The sequence below is a fragment of the Dermacentor andersoni genome, chromosome 6, assembly GCF_023375885.2.
Source record: "Dermacentor andersoni chromosome 6, qqDerAnde1_hic_scaffold, whole genome shotgun sequence".
Lineage (NCBI taxonomy): Eukaryota > Metazoa > Arthropoda > Arachnida > Ixodida > Ixodidae > Dermacentor > Dermacentor andersoni.
Window position 1 is genome coordinate 177,484,510 of NC_092819.1, and position 18,590 is coordinate 177,503,099.

The following is an 18,590-nucleotide window of genomic DNA, read 5'->3' on the forward strand; positions in this document are numbered from 1 at the left end:
TGGTGAATCATCGATTTGCAGTCGCAACATAATAAAAAAAGAAAAAACGGAAAAATAAAAGCTCTGCTGGCTCCGTGGGGTGCGCGACTACTTCGGCTACGGGGAGTAGCTTTCTCGTAAAATGTTGGAGCCCAAGATGCTGGACCTTAAAGCCAACTCGGGCTCCCTGAATGGAGCGATATACAACAGCTCTATAGTTAGTGCTTTATTCAGTATTGGGTCACTCTGCCGTCTGACGCCGTATGTGGCTTTCAGTGTCAGTAGTATTTGCAGATAGGGCTGCGGTATCCTGGTAGTCTATGAGATTGAGTGTATTAGGGTGGCGTGAGGTGGGGAGGCTTACGCTATTTAGGTGGAGGAGGCTACGCTGCTGAGGTCAGTCCAAGGTACCAGAGTGTGTGACGGGAATCCCTGCTCCTACAAGGGGCGATGGAGAGCTGCTACGAGTAAGGTTCAATGTGACGCTCCCTTGGGTGTTGTCGCCGCTAACACTGCTGGCACTATTTCACCGCTACGAAGGGCCGCTCTCGTCGCTGGTGGAACCAAAGCGTGCGAAGCGCTGCGCCATGCAAGACGGGCTGTACGGCGACAATGGCTGCGTTATGGCGTTAGAGTAGCGTGCGTCGTGATATATCGACGCTGCGACTGGGTGCAGAAACGTGCATGAGCATGAATTCCCCTACGCCTATTTTTCCGAAGAACGAGTTCACACAAGTTTTGTGTGATGTTTAAGCTTCTTTTAGTTTTGTTTTCTAGTTCATGATTTATTATTTCGCATACAGAAACACTTTAACTTGTAATCCAGCCCTTCCCCCCCCCCAGGCCGTTAGCCGTGATTTCTTCGGAATCTTACAAGGCTAACTTATATATATGTGGCTAAGACGGCAACATTAAGGTAGAATTGATTTCTTCGGAATCTTACAAGGCTAACTTATATATATGTGGCTAAGACGGCAACATTAAGGTAGAATTGTTATTCCCGATTACACCGAGTAAAGAGCAGCTTTGAGGATACAGGTACTCCATGTGATGTCCAAAATTTACCATATTATCACGCTACTTTTTTCCTGCAAGTCGGAAGCTGCAGCTTGAAAACAAACTATGGATATATGTCGCTGCGCTCACTCACGACCTGCTTTGTATTGAAATCTGACTTTATATTAGGGCGAAAGCCTTAAGTGGCTCATGGGTCGAAAAAACCAATGTCTGGTGTTATCTAAAAATGTACCGTCTGGCGCTGTGGCACCCAAATTCATTGGCCTAAAATTGATGGCAGACGAACCCACGATGATCGGTGGGAGTCGAACCCACGACCTTCGGTGTCAAATAAGACGAATTTAATTAGGGTGCAGTTAAGATTGAGTTAATTAGGGCACGCGAACCCACGACCTTTGCTGGGACTACGATGAGACCAAAATTGTTGGTGCCACCTTGATGCTTGAACACACGACCCTTGGTGGGAGTGGAACCCAGGAACTTTGTTGTCATTCAAGGCGAAGGTGTGTAAGGCGCAGTTATTGAAGCGAAGCTTTCCTTGCTTCTTCCTTCAACTTTGCCACTAATGCTGCTCTTGCTGGTGCTGCTGTGGCTGCTGCTGTCCGGCACGCCGCATCGAGGGGGTGGATCAGAGTGTGTGTATGCATGACAGGGGCGAGTCAGAGAGGAAAGGTGACGCGAGAAACTCATTTTCACCCTACCGCGTTGAACGTGCAGAATGCCCACCGGAGCTCCCTGGGCGTCACCCCATTAGCCTCATAAAAGCTGTAATTATGCGTGACTCCACTCAGAAGCATTGCAGAAACGACGGCGCTTCCCTTTCTGCTAACGTACGAGTCCTTGGGGGACCTAGAAAGAACTGTGGAGAGGAGGGAGAAGAGGCAGTTCCCCTACAAGATAGTGGGAGAGGTGGTGACATGAGAAGGTAAGCAAACACTACTACTATACAACGGTGGTTGTGGACAAACTGGATAAGCTTCAGTTCAAGGTACGGCACAGATCGTTGTTGCTATTTCTGAAAAATAAACACAACGCAAATATGTCAAGCGGACAAATTACGCAGGGCGTCAAGAAGCAGAGCTGCATTAATGAAAGCACACCGCAGGGTCCAGGCGACACCACGGAAGTGGCCGACCGTCAAATCAACAGTTCTGTGCCCACCGCGGTAGCTTTGCGGCTATGAGATTGCTAGAGGTCGCTGATTTGATCCCAACCGCGGCAGCCGTATTTCGATGGGGCGAAATAGAAAACGCACGTGCACTTATATTTTGGGACACGTTAAAGAACATCACGGTGTCAAAATTAACTCGGAGTACGCCACTACGGCCTGTCTCATAATCCGATCGTGGTTTTGGCACGTACCGCCCCATAATCCAATTCAGTTTTAATACTTCTGCCACGATGCGATATGTCATGTGAGGCAATCACAATGCTTCACCCTCACAGAGGTTATGAATTATGGTGCACGGCAACGCGTCAAGCAAACACCTCTCCCTGTGTGTTCTGTTTACTACGCAAACAGCAGTGGTGCGCGCAAAGTAACTTTTACCACTAACTCACCACTCTGATGTTACACTAAATGTTGAAGAAATTAAACATTCGCCGTTGAAACCACTGCAGATTATCGTCCATTAAGGCAACCAGCACAGAAAGCTTCGCTTACGTCGATTCCCACACTGCGTGGGATCTGCGTAATGTTTTAAGATATAGTTAATTAGGGCACGCGAACCCACGGCCTTTCGTGAAAGTCGAACCCACGAACTCTGCTGGTAATTAAGGCGAAATCAATCAAGGTACTGTTAATTAAGATGTTAATTAAGGTATTCGAAACCACGACCATTGGTGTCACTTAAAGCAGTTTATTCGGGACTCAAACCTACGATTTCTGACGGGAGTCATACCCAGGCATTTGATGTTAAGGCATTAAGGCGAAGTTAGTCTAGGCACTGTTAATTATGATAAAGTTAATTAAGGCACTTGAACCCATGATCTTTGGTTGGAGTGGAATTCTCGACCTCTGGTAGGAAATCAAAACCGGAAATCTGGTGTTAATTAAGGCGCAGTTAATTAGGGCAAACGAACCCACGACCTTTCGGTGGAGTCAAACATTTAGTGGGAGTTGAACCTAGCACTTTTTGTCTTAAGGCAACATTAACTAGGCTATAATATAACCAAACCTTATGTATAATATAATAACCAACCCTTATATATAGGTTTCATTGATTACGAGAAAGCGTTTGATTCAGTCGAAACCTCAGCAGTCATGGAGGCATTGCGGAATCAGGGTGTATACGAGCCGTGTGTGAAAATACTGAAAGATATCTATAGCAGCTCCACAGCCATCATAGTTCTCCATAAAGAAAGCAACAAAAGCCCATTAAGTAAAGGCGTGAGGCAGGGAGATACGATCTCTCTGATGCTATTCATAGCGTGTTTAGAGGAGGTATTCACAGACCTGGATTGGGATGAATTGGGGATAAAAGTTAATGGAGAATACCTTAATAACGTGCGATTCGCTGATGATATTGCCTTTCTTAGTAACTCAGGGGACCAATTCTAATGCATGCTCACTGACCTGGAGAGGCAAAGCAGAAGGGCGGGTCTAAAAATTATACTGCAGAAAACTAAAGTAATGTTTAACAGTCTCGGAAGAGAACAGCAGTTTACGATATGTAGCGAGGCACTGGAAGTGGTAAGGATGTACATCTACTTAAGACAGGTAGTGACCGCAGATCCGGATCATGAGACTGAAATAACCAGAATAAGAATGGGCTGGGGTGCGTTTGACAGGCATTTTCAGATCATGAACCGCAGGTTGCCATTATCCCTCAAGAGAAAAGTGTAACATCTGTGTCGTACCAGTAATCACGTACGGGGCAGAAACCTGTAGGGTTACGAACAGGGTTCTACTTAAATTGACGACGCAGTGAGCTATGGAAAGGAGAATGATAGGTGTAACGTTATGGGATAAGAAAAAAGCAGATTGGGTGAGGGAACAAACGCGAGTTAATGACATCCGAGTTGAAATCAAGAAAAAGAAATGGGCATGGGCTAGACATGTAATGAAGAGGGAAGATAACCGATGGTCATTAAGGGTTACGGACTGGATTCCTAGAGAAGGGAAGCGTAGCAGGGGACGGCAAAACGTTAGGTGGGCGGATGAGATTAAGAAGTTTGCAGGGACAACATGTCCACAATTAGTACGTGACCGGGGTAGTTGGAGAAGTATAGGAGAGGCCTTTGCCCTGCAGTGGGCGTAACCAGACTGATGATGATGATGATGAACTAGGTTATAGTTAAAGTCCACGAATCTATGACCTATGATGGACGAAAACAAATTTTAGGAATTAACAATTTATTCGATTGAGAATGTCAAATAATTCAATTATTGTCTCGTGAACCAATGCCTGCCAAGCGCACCACAGCGCATTCTTATTCTTTGGCAGGCACTCGCAGATCATGAACAGCAGGTTGCCATTATCCCCCAAGAGAAAAGTGTATAACAGCTGTGTCTTACCAGTACTCACGTACGGGGCAGAAACCTGGAGGCTTACGAAAAGGGTTCTACTTAAATTGAGGACGACGCAACGAGCTATGGAAAGAAGAATGATAGGTGTAACGTTAAGGGATAAGAAAAGAGCAGATTGGGTGAGGGAACAAACGCGCGTTAATGACGTCTTAGTTGAAATCAAGAAAAAGAAATGGGCATGGGCAGGACATGTAATGAGGAGGGAAGATAACCGATGGTCATTAAGGGTTACGGACTGGATTCCAAGGGAAGGGAAGTGTAGCAGGGGGCGACAGAAAGCTAGGTGCGCAGATGAGATTAGGAAGCTTGGAGGGTCAACACGGCCACAATTAGTACATGACTGGGGCAGTTGGAGAAGTATGGGAGAGGCCTTTGGCCTGCAGTGGGCGTAACCAGGCTGATGATGATGATGATGTCTCGTGAGCGCTGAGGATTTCACGTAATAATAATCATGATGGTGATACTAATAATACAAAACCATTAAGGATCATAATAATGCTATTATAGGACACGTTCCTACTGAACTTATTAGTAAACAGCGCAGAATTATGACATCGACGATGCTGTGGATCGCGACTATACGAAATAATTCATTCCGACTATGCACCCTTTAGAAACAGCGCAGTTTATGCCCTAGAACCTATTTGTACAGGAAACACAAATAAATAAAACAACAAGCAAACAAAGAAGCAAACGCTTCGTGCGCTAACCTCGTTAGCGGTTTCTTTTGGGTGACGTAAATTACTAAGCGTCATTAACACCTCTCTAGTGTATGACACTACTGCGTGAAATTCCTTGTCAAACGGGCGAGACGTAAAAAATAAAGTTGTACTGTTTGTGGGGTCTGCGAGTGCGTAATTCCCATATGGTGTTGAGGAATGGGCCCGGCATACCCATGCTGCTACATTGCGGAAAGCGGCGGACTCTCGAGAGCAGTCGCGAAATGGGTAGATCACTGCTCAGGCTCCTCGGCTACCTCTCCTATCCTACGACCGTGCATTAGAAAATCGGGGTATATATAATAAATAAATTATGGGGTTTTATGTGCAAAAACAACTTTCTGATTATGAGTCACGTCGTAGTGAAGGATTCTGGAAATTCAGACCAGCTGGTGTTCGTTAACGTGCCCCTAAATGTAAGTACACGGGTGTTTTCGCATTTCGCCTCCATGGAAATGCTGCTGCCGTGACTGGGATCCGATCCCGCAACCTCGTGCTTAGCAGCCCAACACCATAGCCACTAAGCAACCGCGGCGGGTACATGCAATCAATAAACGCCATGTTCGGCGAAACCCGCACCCCGGAAAAGCCGCTTTTGCTTCCGCTGGCTTCGTGCCGCGCCCAGCGTTCTTTTAGATCACCCCGTCAGCCGGCTCGGGCGCGACTCTGCCGTTAGGCTTAGGATGGTTAGAAGACCGAACTAGCGATACCAACAGTCTGCGGCCTGGTAATAGGTGACGCGTACCTCTGCAGTTGACTCGGCAGCTGTAGCACAATTTTACGTCCGCGCTCCGCAACCGTCCCTTGGGCCGGCGACCACGGAGCTGGCCCCGCGAGTCGGCCAACGGCGGTGCCTGCAAACGCCACGGCAGCCCACAGCACTCCAGTGGCCGCCTTCCTTCTTGTGTTGTAACCCAAGTACTGGCTCATACCCACTAAGGGGGATTGGCCAAGAAGCTGGTGGTTTGAAGGATGTTTATCAGATTTGAAACGAAAGCAATTTCGTATAGCCGGGAAAGGGTCAAATAACTATAATTTGGAAATGAGAAAAGATGCTGTCAAGAATTTTGAGATGGGCTAAATTAAATAAAGAAGTGAAATAAAAATAATAATTGGTAATTTTAGAAATTTTGGAAGGTACTCTCATTCTGTGTCTAATAAAATTTTACAGTGCTACTAAAGCATCCCTAGGGCAGGATCCCATTGAAGTCGCCCCAAGAGAAAGAATGGTTGGTGAGGTTAACGCATGTCTAAGTTCTCCAAATGAAATTTTTATGAGTTTGCTTTGTCTGGAAAATCGGCGGCACCAAGGAAATATGTTCGATAGATTCAGATGCGTTGCAGAAAGAACATAGAAGAGACACAGTCAGACCAAACCAGGGGCCGTATAACGTAAAACTAGTCCAATAGGTCTTATTCTAATCTCCCGACGTCAAACTTGCGTAACCGCTGACGCAAGCATCAGCCCGTGACCCGCTGCGTTGCCTGAACAGGCCAATCAAACGCGCTTCTCGTTTACAGGAGTTCACTTTTGTTTGATTTCAAAACGAATACCATTGCCTACATTCGGCGTTGTTTGTTGTCTAATAGACTGACAAGAGGTGAGGAACACGCTCAAGTGGAGAGGCTTCATTGGGGCAGAAACACAGCACTGAAAATAGATAACCGAATAAGAGGGAGGTGCAGGCGCCTGCGATTGGTCCGCTTTCCCTTACTTAGGCTGCGGTGGCTGGTCGAAAATTGCGGTGGCGTGAAACGGAAGGTAAAGAATGCTGCCAAAACGGATCCTCAGCAAAGAGTTGGCAGTGAAATGTCGTATACGTGTCGAAAGGGCTGATAACGTCATATTGCCACCCAAAAAGCTTGTCATGCGCGAATAAACCCATGCTCCATGGCAGGTGCGAGTAGCCAGTGCCCGAGCAATCGGCGGTAGCCATCTTCTATTCCTTTCAGAACGGGGCAGTCTCCGGCTATTTAGAAAAAAGTCAAATATTCTTCAGCATAGTAATGCATCTTTAACGCCTACACCTCACCTTGAAGAACTGAGTTTTTGCACTCTAGTGACGTCGAGTGACAGACTGCTGAAGTGGGTGCAGCCTGAAACCTTTTAACCAATAGCAGACAGTTAATGGCGAAAAGGCGTCGAATCATAAATAACCATTTTTATTTTGTTCAGTGATATGATGCATAATCAGTGTGCACACTTCATGTAAGACGGGGAGTTATCGCGGTTTTCGTCATGTCGCATGACAGATAGGCGAAGTGGGGGTGGTCCAAAAACTTTTTGATCAATCCCAGAGCGCTGATTGTAGAATTGGAAAAGTAAAGTTTGGATTACATTTACATTATAGCGCTCCTGTGTAAGTAAATATTCCGAGGCGGAATACGGCATTTCGGTTTTGTACAGTAAACTTCACATTGCCTTGACGGACACCAATTATTTTTCCACGGCAAGGAAAGATGGTGGAATCCCGAAGTCGATGCTACAATAGTAGTCGCAGAATTTTGCAAGATTGTGGAATTTCTGTACCTAGCCGCGGTGACATGAATTGGGGTGCTATGCAGGATGCGCCGAGTTTCTCGTTCACCCGAGTTTTAACCGAGTTGGCTCGACGGCAGTCAGTGAACAGAGATAGCGTGGAACGCGCAAAAGCTGCAGGCAAAAAAATATGTAGACAAAAAGCCGCGTATGACATGAGCGCACACTGCGCGGCATGCAGCTTCCACGTTTCAAAAGCAGAAGGCTGCACAACGAAACGCGCCAGCGCCGCGTATTGTTATCAACGGATTATCGCAACTCAGCGATAGCGTGACTGTTCCGCTGTCTGTCTGCGCAGTTGCCGTAAGCTGCTTGCGACGCTTTTCCCGGGCGCTTCAAGGGCGTGCCTCCTCTTTCGGGCACTATCTTTCTATCCTCCATCGAATCCGAACAGGGTACATGCGGCGCATTCTTGCACCTACACTTTCGCTCTAAGAAATACGTTAAATACAACAAATAAAATAAGAAACATTTTTATTTCTTTAAGTATCTGTTTTTTGTTTTGAATGCTAGAAATTTCTGATGACAAACGGAGATCCTGCAAATTATTAAATTTTGCACTTCTTGCTTCGAGTGGTGACAGTGAGGCGAAAGCTTAGAAGCAGACACATTGAAGTGGGTAGCACGCACGAGGGAGTTCATACAGTGAGAAGTCACCTAGGGCCGTTGCAGTGCTATTCTGAAAAAAGCCAGTCATGACCGATGGAGGGTCATGACCTCTTTTTGGCCAGCGCTGGGTGCACGCACGTTGCAGCAGACGACCCCAAGTGGAGTCCGCTGCTGCCACGCATGATATGACGTCACAAAAAAGTTTAATAGAAAATACATAAAATGCTAACATTATCGTTCTGTCGTTAAATGCACTACGCCTAAATATATAAAGAAGTTATTTTATGCTGCGTTTTAAAATCGAAAATGACTGTCGGCGCCCACAGGTGCGCTGTGGCCTACACGGGCGTGCACGCAGTGGGAGGATGATTGTGCTTCCTTGTGGCTGTGTGGTGTGTACTGCAGTACTCGAGCGCTGGGTAATATGTGCGAGTACGAATAACGTTGCCGTTACGAAGCCACAGAAGCTTCGAACGAACTGTACTGCATCCACGAAACAACACGACATGTCGCCTGATTTGGACTGTCGGTTTCGAAGAGTCGTGGTAATACAGCGCCGACTCCATATGGTGCGAACACGGATAATGCATATTGCAGGGTGTGTCATATGTAGCGCTTTTTTAAGTTTTGTTTACGCCTTCTGCTAAAGCCGGATGCCTGTTTGGCCTTGGACAACTCGTCGACACACTGCTCACGAGCTCGAAAACGCAGAAGTGGCGTGCGCCGGCATTGACGTCGGTTTAGGGTGCATACACATTTCCAAATCGCTTTGCAAAGTAAGGGCGCCCTTTGTCGATGAACAAAGTGCATTCACACATTTCGCGTCGCCTTACGCACGCAGAAGCCTAGTAACGAAAGCCTGGACGTGAAACCTGAATCTAACAGTAAGGCCTGTTCCCGCCTGAAGGCAGTGTCAGCAATTGTCCGAGACGAGTTTTAAGTGATTCACACGAGGCGGGGCATTGAACAGTGTGTGGAGTACCGCTGCATCAGTCTGGCCAGTGCCCAACCCGCTTTCATGAACCATTTGAAATGCCCAGTGTATTAGTTGCTATAGGTTGTGGTGCAGTGAGACAGTCATTCCATAGCAGCAGTGAAAATTATGTGTAGAAGTAATAGTAATGGGATAGGTTTTTGTGGTGATTGGCAGTACCTATCACACGCTTGGGAATGCTATCATTTACACCCTGTTCACGTGTTTAGATAAATGCTTTATCTTCTGAAAATATGGTACAGCACCTGGATCTTGAGTGGATCTTTCACTGTACAGGCTACAGAAAACCTCTCTACTTTTGTGTGCTTCATTTTTGCCAACTGTCTTTGCTCTATAAAGAAGGCCAAGTTTCTCTCACTGAGTTCACTAAGGGAACAGGCTTGTGCGACTTACCCGGACTTGAAGAAATCAACAGGGGTCAAACACATGTGGTAGAGCTTTAGTGGTACAATATTCAGTTGGGGGCCATTGTACATGCACCCCTGGGAAATCATTTCTTATGGCAAATACTAACGTAGTGGCATTTCTTTTTTAAATTTGTATGCCTTAATAATATTGTTAAAATATAGAAGTATGTCTGAAAATTCAAGAAATGTGGAGTCCGTGACGTAATTCTTAATGCATTTTGGTACATTATATTATTCCCAATGGACTCTTCAGTACCGCTGTGATTGCTCAGCATTCTCTCACAACAGGTATTCTTTCATCTTTGAAACAAACGAAAGTCCTCCCTCTTTTTGAATCTGGTGACTAAGGTATTTGTAGCTACATATAGATTGATCTTCTTAGCACCTTACTCAAATAAAACGTTAGAATACATAGTTTTCATAGAATACTTAGTTAGAATACATAGATTACATAGAAGTATGGCTTTCTGCATGAATTTAGTACCATGTCGCAGTTAACTCACGACGCCACTCGTGCTTGTGTTTTCTAGCAGTGTCAATCATAATTAATAGTCTGCGCTTCATTTGCTTGCTTTTTTTCACATTGCCTGGTGTGCATATTCTTCTTGTATATATATACCTGAATAAAAAATTGAGTTGTAAGTCAGTGCTCGGGTGGCGTTTTCACTGTCCTTCATACTTCGTGGACTGTTTCTAGTTTTTCAAAAATGCCCTAACTCGCCCAGATCTCAGTGTGGAAGTTTAAAGTTGGCTGTTAAAATGAGAATCCGATAAACATGAAAACTGTGTGTAGGACGATAGCAATGATTTTACTGTTTGCAACATGCAGTTTGTACATGTTGGTACAAGAAGATTTCAAAGAGATATACAAAGTGTTACAGTGTGCAAGGTTGAACGGTCACATCTCTGCAATGAATACTGCAATATCATCATATGTGTGCACAAGTCTTGCACTGCAAGCCGCACACTTGCTTCAGGGCTTTCTTATTCTGTTAAGTGTCAGCTGGTTGCATTCACAACGTGGTTGGTAAAATGCTTACCCATTTCCCATCCAAGTCCAGGCATTTCATTATGCTGTATTCACCGAATTATTTTCATCACCTTTCTTTCAATGACAATAAGGGTTACATTCATTTTGTGTCAAGGTGTTTTCTAATGCACCAAGATTAAAGATTTTGACGTTTTCAAGGCTAACGCAATAGCAAAAATATTCTCAGCCATAAAGTGTGCACATTGAGACAGCAGGCACCTTGTCCCACAAAACATCAATCAATTCTAGTTTTAGATAAAAGCACATCAGTTTCTTACTTGCAAAGCTACATCTCTACACCAGTAGGTGCCACATGGTCTTTCCGAATAGAAGGTTGTACGATTATTTAAATACACTTTTTAATAGTTTACTGTTAAGACCTGTGTTTCCTTCATTTCAGTTGCAATATGCCAAGTAGGTAGCAAGAGTGTTTAGCTTTAGTACATCTGCTGTTGACAGAGCTAAGCTGACATGAAGGTGAACGGGCATCCCTACATATATCAACCCAACATAAAGGTATGTCTTGATAAAGACATGCGCTGGAAAAGTGAATTAAAGGTCAGCAGGATTCTCTGACAATGTGGCACACATAATACAGCTGGGATACAATATGTAGATTACTTTGCAATTACTCATTTGCTTTCTTTGTGTTGCATGGCAGGAAAGAAAGCTGCAGCACAAGTGTGCATGCTATAGTGTTATTTATCTTCATACCATCATAAAAAATTATAATTCATTGCTCCACCAAAGGCACCATCAGCCAGCTAAGCCTTTCTTCACATGAAGCTTCTCAGCCTGGTCTGTACATATGTTAGCTTTGAGAATGTCTTTTCACACAAACTTATCACAGGAACTGTGGAAAGGAGGTCAAGAACGCAACATAAATCTTTGGAAACTGATTTGTCCAGCCCAGTATCATTTTACGATCCGCACTTTCTTGATGCCAGTTTGGGACTTAAGAAGCTGCAGCTTAGCATGCAAGGTGTTGAATTATATATATTTCAGAGGAGCTAGACATAAAAGGCGATTTTATTATCCCTCACATAAAGGTCCAAAAGGCTCTACATGAAAACTATGAGATAAACTTGCGTAAATCTCACGCAATAAAGGAATTGATGTTATGTGAAGTAGTTTACTGGTAGTTGGCTATGCCATGGTGAAGTGTTGCTATCGGTCGTTCCGAAATGAACACTCGTGTGAAACTTGCTTTTGAATCTCAAACGGAGGCAACCAACAACGGGTGGGTGTGGTGCTGCTGAGACAACCGGATCTTTTCATGTGAGTCATCTGGTTCCAACGCAGGTAGCGTGAGAGGTGCATGCCAAAGACGGAATGGCGACAATGACACGAACACGAAGGCATCACAAACACAACCACACATCCAGTGGCACAAGCTAATATAGAACTTGGGCTTCTGGGTTGGCATAATACATGTAAGAGTAACAACCCCATTATTGAAATCTTTCGATACAAACTATAGCAAAATATTTAGTGCTTTGTTGCACCTATAAAACTATCAAAAAATCACGTAATAACATAAGGAAATACACAATAAAAAGTCCATTACAGCAAAATCAATATTGTATTACTTATGCGACTTTATTGGTGAGGCCATGAAAGCAGAAATACCAGGTGATAACACTTTGCCAAAGCTCAAGCAAATGTCTCGTTTAGTCCACTTCCTTTTTGGTGGAGTTTAATTTGCTGGTCATTCACGCTTGTACATGTTGACATAGCTCCTGTCAGTCATGGCAAAAGCTGATTTTATTATGATACTGGCATGCAGTTTCTCAGCTGCAAGCCCTGCTGCTCATTTTTTAGCACAGCTTCGTTCAGTTGCAGCAATAATATAAACTTAATATGGGCTGGGCCAATGTGCAGACGTTTCTGTAATCTTGGATGTCATCCTATCTGTTTGCTTCTCCCATTTCTGCCCAGAATGATGCAGTCGATTCGATTTCCAAGGTTGCATTTGCATTGATTCTAATTAAGCTTGGAAGGCAGCATTCTCCACTCTTTTTCTGCCCTTCCTGGATTAGGCAACAAGCGAGAATACTACTTCAGGTGGCACAGTGTTTGCTTTATATTGTCTTCCAGTGTAATAGCAGTTGCTACGAACTTAGCGAGAACAGGGTCCAGATGCCAGCAGTCCTTTCTTCACTTTCGTTACAAATGTCTGACAATGCAAATTATTGGCAGAAAATTTGCAGGTCATGCACTTCAGCTTGCTCACCAGCTTTAACGCATTATGCTATGCAACGCTTGCAGCAGTTTGCCCAGGTAACGTATTCCACTGCCAACAAAACTTGAGTGTCCATATCAGCATCACTCCTTTCTCTGGTGTTTGGTCGGATGAAGTTCTGCACGAGAAGAATCTGCCTAATCATGACATGAATTCCTGAGTATACATTACCCAAGTGATTATTTGAATTGGTTTAAGCAATGTAGGTAGTTGGGCAAGTTGGTTCAGCTTTGCAGGCTTGTAAAAGTACATAAGATACAAAGACAATAAAAAGAAAGGACAAGAATGAGTAGCGCATGGGCTACGTGTGGGTTCTCTTTTCTTTTGTCTTTGCATTTTAGGTGCAATCACACGTCTCAAATGGTTTAAGCATGCCGCATCTTAGTTTCAACAGGTATGGCTGACTAAATTTTGTGTGGTTTTTAGTTTTCCTGCATAGGGTTTACATCTGAGAGAGAAAGAAAGGAACAAGGAAGGCCGGGTAGATTAACCAGACCTACATCAAGTTGGCTACCCTGCAGGGGGGTGAGGTTATGAGGGGTTAAAAGAAAAAAAGGAGGCAAGTGTAGACCGTTCACTCGCACAAAAGACAGGCGGTGTCTATAAGTGTCTTTTCAGATTCGTTTATTTTATAAAGTTATTAGAGCATGTATGTATAGCTTTCTTCGTTGATATGGCCAATCACCCAGGATCCTAGCCTCTGTGAAAGGTCAACTGTCCAGTTGGGTGGGTACACTCTAAAGGGGCTGACATTGGACATCAAAGGGGGTTCACTCACAGGGGAGGTGCTCAATGGTCTTTTCATAGTTACAGTGGTCCCATTTAATAACGAAGGACAGTGAATTCGTAAAGGCACTTGATCAAGTATGCCTCTAAATACCAGGGGTTACAAAGAAGGCCCAGATGTCATAAACAGTTCTAAGAGAGCTTTCTCTCACCAAGAAAGGGAAATGGTAATTTGCAGGAGGTGAAAACATCTTTGAAAGTGGAGGCTAGTGAGTAACAATGGTAACACTTTCAAGCAAACGATATGGCCGTCAAACAACATGGTGGAATGTTGAATATGAGCACTTTAGTACATATAGCTATGTAGGCCGAGATTAGGTCTCTCTGCTGATTGCAATTGTAACGATTCAACTGTTAACAATCGTGAGTGTGTTTTACACACAGTAGATTCAAGAAAAGACTACCTTAACTACGGCTATATCACCAATTTAACCAGTTCAGAGCCAAACTTAAACATTTCAAAATGCTAAAGCTCTCGATAGTAGCCATGCGCTCAAGAGGGATTTATTTAGAATTATTTGTCCGGCATACCGTACATGTATCCACCTGCTGTGTTGACTAGGACAGGGACCATTTATTTATATTGGCAGAGGTTTTGTAACAGTGAGGGCTGTCCTTAGGAATTCAGTAGCCACACAATACATGTATTGTGGTGCAACTAAAAATATATCTGAGCTGTGTTCCATGAAGGCAATGAGAAAATCACTTTTGTGGTAGTGCATTTAATCAGTGTGATTTTTTGTTTTGTTTTTCTCACTTCCGTTCTTTAGTCCCTGCCCTCTAACACGGAGCATCAAGCTGTCCAAGCCTCGGGCTGGGGCTTCTCTAGATGCAATTAAATTTTCTCTAGAAAGAGAAAGAGAGAGAGAAGCTAGGTGTTGAAGATTGCACAGCCACTGACAGTCCACCATACACTCTAAAAACGTTTACACCCTTTGGGGCTTGTCTTTTCCAACAGCGATAATCGTCCTCTGCCTTACTTGCATTTCCTCTCTTGAAAAGTCGGCGCTCGCTACTTTCCTGTCGAGAGTGCTGTGTCCAGCTGATTGCGCGCAAGCCGTTCGTGACTAGGAAGTACCGGCCTCGCAGCATTAAAGAAAGGAAATGCGGGCAAGACAAATTACGGTTATTGTTTGGGGACAAAATACAACCTAAAGGGTGTAGACTTTTTTGAGAGTGTAGTCATAGCTCACATAAATCCAACGTGGGCAAGGTCTTGTATGCATCATGATCATCATCATCATCATCATCATCATTTATGAACCCTTAAGGACCCTTAACAGGGCATTACATAAGGGGGGAAACAGTATTGAAATAATATAAATGAGCGAATGCTATACAACAATGAATCAACTACGTTACAAGTACAGAGCGCGCGCGCACACAAAAAGGATACAGTAAGGAGCAGTGGAAAACACAAGGCAAAAAAAGGTAAAACACACACCCTTTCATAGAAGGATGGGATGGAGCAAGTAATTAGGAATAAGCTAACAAACGAAGATATACTTTGTAATAAAGGATTGACACCCAACCGGACATTGAAATACAAGATAAAATATACAAAGGATAATGTAAATCAATATCTTCTATTGGACAACGCCTGTATCGTAAAAATGGTGTGAGAAAACAAAAATTCGTAGTTCAAGTTATTTACCAGAAAGCTCAGTTAAGGACTGTGTGAATTTTTCTGGATTTCTCTCAAGAGCACCCGCTTCGGGAAGGCGATTCCAGTCTTCAATGGCTGCGGGGAGAAACCATTTATTGAATGCAAGAGTCGAACCATGAAGGCGTTGGACGCTGTTGGAGTTGAGCAGGCGGCGACAAGTTTGAGTAGGTGGCAGTAACAATGTACCATACAGGTTAGAAAAGTTTTGATGTAGCTTATGGAATAGGCTGAAACGTGAGATTCTGCGTCTTACTGCTAAATGGGGCAGTTCAAGAGTTGCTTTAATGTGGGTTACGCTGACGTGTGTATTATAGTTTGATGAAATAAATCCGGCAGCACGATTTTGGACCGACTCGAGAAAGGTAATTAAATAATCTTGGTAAGGGCTCCGAATGGGAGAGGCATATTCAGGTTTGCTCCTAAGGAAGGTTTCGTAGGCAATTTTCCTGATTTCCGGGGGGGACAGACGTAGCGTTCTTTTCAAGTAACCTAGCGACCTTGAGGTATCAGTTACAACATTCGAGATGTGCTCTGACCATGTCAGTTTACTGCTAATGAGGACGCCTAGATATTGGTGAGAGCTAGCATGTGATAAATCTGTCGAATTAAGGGAATACTGAAAAATTAGAGTAGTTTTTTGCGTGAAACAACCATACATTTGCACTTTGAGGTATTATGCTCCATCAACCAGCGTTTGAATTAGGTTTAGGTCGCGTTGTAGTAGTGATTGATCACTACTACTTGAGATTCGACGATATACAAAGCAATCATCAGCAAAGAGGCGAATAGATTACGTTATTCGAGATGGCAAGTCATTTATGAAGATAAGAAAGAGAAGGCCAAGAACTGATCCCTGAGGGACACCGGATACTACATGTGCTGCTGTTGAAAGCTTACCGCCAATGACTGTGAACTGAGATCGTGCAGTTAGAAAGCTTTCTATCCATGACAAGGTAAGCGGGTCAAGATTAAGACAACTGAGTTTGGCCATGAGACGACGATGAGCAACACGATGAAATGCCTTTGAAAGATCGATGTAAATGATGTCAGTCTGAAAAGACGAATCCAAGTTCAAGTTAAGGTCTGTATTGTATGGTATGAATACATTTATTGGGTCCTGAAGGTCAACCCTAGCTTGACGCGGGCCGCTCCCACGTTGGGACTGTCAGGCTGTCCCTTCAGCCACATCGCGGGCCTTCTGGACTGCCCGTAATTGGTCAGAGAGTGATTAACTGTGCAGTATTTGCCACCACCATTCTTGTTCCTTGTCAGTCTGTGAAGACCGCGGGGCACAGCCAAAGCATGTGGTCAAGAGTAATGATGACATCGCACTTATTACAGTTGGTTTGAGTTTTGCTCTCCGGATAGATCCTGTTGATAAAATCTGGACTTGGGTATGTTCTTGTCTGCAGCAAACGTAATGTGACCGCTTGGGATCTGCAAAGCTTACGGTGTGGCAATGGGTATTCCCTTCTGCTTAAATAATGGTGCTTCGTGAATTCGTTATATGTTAATAATCGATACCTGCGTTTCCCGGGTGACGTGTAAGTTGCTCGGTCTTGAAGAGCATGGCTAGAAAGTCCTCGTGCTGCTTCATTTGCCACCTCATTGACGTTTCTCCGAGCTCCGTACACCACCCCCCGATGTGCAGGAAACCAGCGGATTTCAGTCATCTCACTGTTGACCTTCTCTAGTAATCTTGTTGCTATCCGTGTCACATATCCGTTAGTAAAGTTGCGTATGGCTGTTCTAGAGTCACTGTAAATATGTGTCCACCGATTAGCCCAGATGGCTAAGGCGATTGCTACTTGTTCTGCTACTGTTGGGTCCTTGGTATAGACGGTGATGGCATCCTGTATGTTACCTTGATTGTCTACAACAACGGAGGTATAAGCATCCTTATTTTTAACCCAGGCAGCGTCAACGAACACCGCCTGCTGCTTATGTTGATCTATGTCTTGAAGGAATGCCTGCGCCCTTGTCTTCCGTCTCTCGAGGTTATGTGTCGGGTGAATGTTCCTAGGGAATGGGTCGTCTTTATTGTTTCTCGTAGTCCCGCTTGCAATTCTGTTAATAATTCTTTGTTTGTGTGCTTGTTAATTTGTACGCCCATTTCTTCAAGTAGCGCCCTCCCAGCTCGTGTCCCCATTAGTCTCTCCTGGTGGGCCACCTGTTGAGCCTCCGCTATCTCTTCTAGTGTGTTATGCAACCCTAGGCGTGATAAGCTATTATTGGCCGTGCTGGTGGGAAGTCCTAGTGCAGTTTTTATAAGTCATCTGATTAGAGCGTTTACCTTCTTCTCATCAGCCTGTGTCCATTGTAGCATGCCTGCCACGTTCGAGAAGTTGCAAAAGGCGAATGCATGTACCAATCTTATGGCACTGTCTTCTTCTAGCCCCTTATGCTTGTTGGTAATTCTACGCAGAAGCCTAATGACTTCTTCTGACTTGTTAGAGATATGTTGTATCATCCTGCAACTAGATCCATTCGCTTGCAGGAGAAGTCCTAGCACTAATAGTCTCCACCTGCCTGATTGGTTCTTCATTCTTGGCGTATACGTCAATGTGGGGTTCTTCCTCTGGGATATATCCGTTCGGCTTGCGCCCACGCTTAGTGCTCCGTAGTATCAATAGTTCTGATTTTTTAGCAGAGCAGTTCAGTCCCATACCCTCAAGTATTGTTTTCACCACAAAAATGTTTTCTTGTAGTTTGGTCTCTGTTTGTCCCATATTACCTTCGGCACTCCAGATTGTTACATCATCTGCATATATTGCAAAGTGGATACCCTCAATCTGTGCGAGACCTCGAACTACTTTTGACATTGCCAAATTAAATAGCATGTGAGATAGGACAGACCCTTGCGGTGTCCCACGATTCCTAAGTTCCAGGGTTGTGGATTGGAGTTTGCCTAACCTGAGGCAAGCAGAACGGTCCCCAAGAAAGGCTTTGACTATATTGTGCAATCGCTTACCCAATCCCATCTCCGAGAGGATACCCAATATGGCCCTGCGCTTGATGCGATCAAAGGCCTTTCCTACATCTAGGCCTAGGAGAGCTCTCGTATGTAGCGGAC

General features: G+C 44.4%; 1 protein-coding gene across 1 annotated transcript in view; it reads right to left on the reverse strand.

Moving 5' to 3' along the window:
• The window catches only part of LOC126523916 (uncharacterized), a 469,956-nt gene extending 463,819 nt beyond the window's left edge, over nt 1–6,137 (reverse strand). The window contains exon 1 of the mRNA XM_055066991.1: nt 5,990–6,137. The gene's annotated coding sequence lies outside the window, so the exon portion shown is untranslated. The remainder of the gene's footprint in view (nt 1–5,989) is intronic.
• Nucleotides 6,138–18,590: the final 12,453 nt, after the last annotated feature.